Here is a 5,000-nt window from a genome sequence, read left to right as displayed (position 1 = left end):
ATTTCTTAAGTAAACCACAAAAGACTGAAAAGCAAAGAAAAACAAACATAAAAAGTGGAATAAAACACAAACAAACACACACAACCAGGCAGAGAGACACCAATACACTCAGAGAGACAAAAAGAAAATCTTTCATATTACAGTTTTTTTGATTTAACAGTCTCTGGATTTTTTATGTAGGGTCAAACCATCAAAGAGACCCATCCCCTGACGTCCATCACTTTACGACAACACTGAGTAATAGTGACGGTGAGGGGGGACTGTGGGCCTGATGCTCCCAGTGAAGTAATAGCTGTCACATTTTACTTTTTTAGCTCAGGGGAAAAATAACGAGAAGTTACTTTACTTTTAGTGCGTTGATTTTTATTGATTTGGTTCTCATTTTCTTGGGGTTTTCTCTCTCTCTCTCTCTCTCTCTCTCTCTCTCTCTCTCTCTCTCTCTTCTGTTTTTCACCCTCCTTCTATTATTATGTTTTGTTTCTTCTTGTCTGTTGTCTATCTGTCTCTATCTGTCTCTCTTTTTCAATCCGTTTTTGTTTGTTTTTCTATTAATCTACCTATTTATTTATCTATCTATCTTGATATATCAATAAAGAAGATAAATATACACCTATAAAGAGAGAGAGAGAGAGAGAGAGAGAGAGGCACACAAAAGAAAGAAAAGAAATAAAGCAGAAGAGTGAGAGAAAAACAGTAAGGTAAATATAAAACAAAAAAGGAAAATAGAAATATCTTCCCACCTGCCCTCCTACCCACAGGTCCACCCCCCCCCACCTACCCCGCCCTCCCACCACCACCAGGGCCCAACCCCCACCCCCCACCTACCCCTGCCCTCCCACCACCCACCAAGGCCCAACCCCACCCCCACCTACCCCTGCCCTCCACCCACCCACCAAGGCCCAACCCCCCACCCCCACCCCCCACCCCCACCACCCACAGGCCCACCCCCCCCCCCCACCCCCCCACCCCACCCCCACCTACCCCACTCTCCTTCTCCCTCTTCGAAAACCAAAACCAAAAACACAAAAAACCTCAGTCCAACACAAACGCAAAGGGAAGTTTTACTCAAGCATAAATACCCGGGTTGTAGCAGCAGTCTCAGTACCTCCTGACATGAACCAGGGTGAAGCAGTCTACTAGTGCACACGCAGAGGAAAGGAATGGGTGATCACGGTGCTAAGAGAACTGCTTTAACTGCTTGATGTTTGGAGAAAGAGAGAGAGAGAGAGAGAGAGAGAGAGAGAGAGAGAGAGAGAGAGAGAGAGAGAGAGAGAGAATAAACTCTCTTCCTTATCCCCATCATGACCTCCCTATCTTCTCTCCCCATCCCAAACTCTCCCTCCCCATCTCCCCATCAATAGTGAATAAATCAGGATAACCTCGCTAAAATATGACTACGGGAGAAACTAGTAAAGAAATACCCTTTTATATCTGTCGTCAATAATACACGCCACTCACTCACTCACTCACTCACTCACTCACTCACTCACTCACTCACTCACTCACTCACAATGGCCCATTACTGTATGAATGTCTTCGTATTTGTCTTTCTTGAGTTATAAACCATTTTCTTCCAGCCCATGAAACACGAGGTCAATCCCGAGTCCAAGCAAGTTAGAAGGGGTTAGTGGTCACTCCGTTACAATGAGTTCCTTTCTTTTCTATTTTTTGATTGGTACTTTCTGGGGTGAGTTACTGGGGTGGGTTGGGAGGGTGGGTTACTGAAGGGTGTAGGGAGGATGGGTTGGTGGAGTGGGTTAGTTGAGTGCGCTGCTGGGGTGGGTTCCTGACGTGGGCTAGTGATATAGTTAACAGTAAACTTGTAAACCACGCGAGATAAGTTTTTACAGCATAACATAATTTACTCTAATAAAACTACTGTATGTCCCTTTAAACCGGCTGTGTGTTAGTGACTACGGACATAACTCACTGTACACTAAGCCTTCAGCACACAGGGAGACAGTGTGGCCGACAATACACTCTCCCGCCCCTAGTTGTAAAAGTTTAGGTGCCCATTCACAGCTGGGTGGACTGAAGGTGCCTCGGACGCGAAAACAAAGATGATTTTCTTTACGATTTAAAATAGAATATCAGGACTTGAAATACAGTATGTGTGAAATAAAATATCAGAAGGTGACGATACATGCCCAAGATATGTAATAAATAGTAAAGGAGAGTCTTCCATTACACCTGACAGGTAACTATGAGATAGGTAAACAAGGTGATAAGGCTCCCACGGTTAATAGCACAAAGACTGAAAAAAAAAATCTAACAAGTTTCAAAATGCGTGGGATTGTATTATTATAAAGCTATATAAATTTCACGACATATCTAAATCCGCTATCTAAAGAAAATATAAACTACAGGAACTGATTTCATATCCTATTTTTATTGAGTTATAAATATATTAACTATTTATATACACAGCTATCAACACATACTATTAAAACAGAGAGAAAGTTTCTATACGAGTATATTTATTGTATTTTTAGTATAGCTACTTATGTAACCCTGACAGCTGAACATTAGCTCCCTAGCGACCGAATTACTCTTCAAGGAAAAATACGAATCGTTCCTCCCCCTTTTTTGTACACGATAATACCCGTTTTTTTTGTTATCTGCCTATACTGATGTTCCTTAATGCTCCCTGTGTAGTTATTGTTGTTGAGTTTCCCCTTGTTTCTTTTCTCCCGTTTTCTGTGTCAGTTCTTTATGGTTTTAAATTTGTTATCACTTTTTCTTTCTCTTATCGTTTTCTTTCGTGTTTTTTTTCATATCGTTTATTTTTATCTATTTTTGTTATGTTTCTCTCTTATGTTATTCCATTCGAACTTTAAGGATTTTTTTATTGTAATGTCTTTTTCGTCGTCTTAATTAGCGTTTCTCTCTCTCTCTCTCTCTCTCTCTCTCTCTCTCTCTCTCTCTTTCTTTACATTAATTTTCGATGCTAATTGCCCTGTAATTATTCGCACACTTTCTTACATCACTACCTCCCTTTGCAGTTATTTATTATTCTTTTTCTCTATCTATCTTTCTTTCTGTCTGTCCGTCTGATTTCTAATCTTTACTACTAATCTACCTGGCTCTCTTTAATTATGTGCTATACGCCATTTATCTTTCTATATCATTATTTCCTTCAATTCTTTATTTTTCTATCTCCTTCTTCTTATCCCCTAATCTTTGCTATTGATCAGTGTACACTTATTTTGCTCCTCCCCCCTCGTCTCTCTCTCTCTCTCTCTCTCTCTCTCTCTCTCTCTTCCTCTAATCTGTACAGCCGATCAGATTGTTTACAGGCCGGTAGAGAGACCACAAGAAGCGCATTAGCTCTGTTGCCACCACCCTCTACTATCTGGTAAGAGGAGAACCTTCTTGCTGAGGGAGTAACTTGCCTCCGTCACCCTACGTTTGGCTCAGTCGCTACGGTCCACTCCATCCACCTGGCTAGAAGGAGGGAGGGAGAGGGGGAGGGACAGGTAAGGGAGGAAGGTAAAGAGAGTGAGTGGTTTGAGGGAAGGAGGGTGTTTGGATGGAGGTAAGGAGAGTGAGTGTTTATAGGGAGGGATGGAGGGAGGAAGGGAGGGACGGAGGGAGGAAGGGAGGGAAGGAAGGAGGGAGAGAGGGTGAATTTAGTTGGAGGAAAGGTTTAAGGATGTAGAGAAAGACAGAGAAAAAAATTGGAAAGACAAAATTGGTGAGACGCAGAAAGATAGGGAGAGATAAATATGTCTTGAAAAAAACCCAGAATAAAATAGGAGAAAAAATAGACAGATATAGAGACTGACACACACACGCACACACACACACACACACACACACACACACACACACACACACACCAGAGGACATAATCTTACACTCAGCTGACACTCGCTAAGTGGCTGGGACCAAGTGACAAAAAAATTGACACACCAACACCATATTACAGCCTTCTTCTTCCTTCCTTCCACTTCCCTCCTCTCTCCTCCATTACCTTTATCTCTCTCCTCCCTTCTCTTTCACACCGATGCCAAGTTACTCCCCTCCTCTTCCTTCTTCTTTCCTCGCTTCTTCTCCCCTTCTCTCTACTTGCTTTCTCTCACCTCCTCCCTCCTCCTCCTCCTCTCTCTCCCCTTCCCTTCCCTTCCCTTCCCTCCCTCCTCTCTTCCGCCAGGGATATAGCTTCCCAATTCTCTTATACATAATAACACATAACACTTTAAAACAACAGTTAATAATCAGTATTAAAAGAACTCATTTGCTAGTTAATCGTGTCATTAAGGATCTTCTACACTACTGAGATAAAACTCCCTCGTTCTCTCTACTACTACAGCGATATATTACAAGTATCTCGTATAAATATATTGTACTTATGTCTATAATTAGTACTACTTTACTAGGCTTAAGTGCGTCGTTAATAGTGATGATGCTACCGCCACCTGCAGGTAAGTGTGGCTGGATTTTTTAGAGTTAAACTTGTACTTTATACTTAAATATGTTTAATATATTTAGATCATGTTTGGATAATACTCTGTACTTAATCATGTTATTAATACTGTACATAACAAGGTACAGTATACCTAACCTAACCTAACCTAACCTAACCTAACCTAACCTTATATGCTAACGTTTCTGAGTATCTGATAATTAATAATCTGTTGTGTCTTTCTATATAATTAGTCTAGAGGCTAATTAAATACCTAAATCTGTGTTATTTTTCTTATATTTCCCATCAACAGTTCAATTATATTAAGCTATTAAGTTTATTTTATCATCACTACCTGGGAATTACTACACCTGTATATAAACGTGCTATATATTTACTAATCTACCTGGATAACTTTTCTGATACTGTGATAACTTTTCATATTCGTAAACAACATCTGAGTGACAAATAAAGGACAATGGTACTTTTTACAACATTGACATTTGATCATAGTTCGTGTATATAATGTACTGGTATAGTGGTGTGGCTAGTGCGGAGGTTCACTTCTTTTTAATGGCGCTCGTAAAGTATTTTA

General features: G+C 40.6%; 1 long non-coding RNA gene across 2 annotated transcripts in view; it reads left to right on the top strand.

Moving 5' to 3' along the window:
* Window positions 1–5,000, top strand: part of LOC121867561 — a 75,973-nt gene that overhangs the window by 51,097 nt on the left and 19,876 nt on the right. The window lies entirely within an intron of this gene.

The sequence above is a fragment of the Homarus americanus genome, unplaced genomic scaffold (assembly GCF_018991925.1).
Source record: "Homarus americanus isolate GMGI-L3 unplaced genomic scaffold, GMGI_Hamer_2.0 scaffold2106, whole genome shotgun sequence".
In the NCBI taxonomy this organism is placed as follows: Eukaryota; Metazoa; Arthropoda; class Malacostraca; order Decapoda; family Nephropidae; genus Homarus; species Homarus americanus.
The sequence above is the reverse complement of the archived record's forward strand: the minus strand, read 5'-3'. Positions and strand labels throughout refer to the sequence as shown.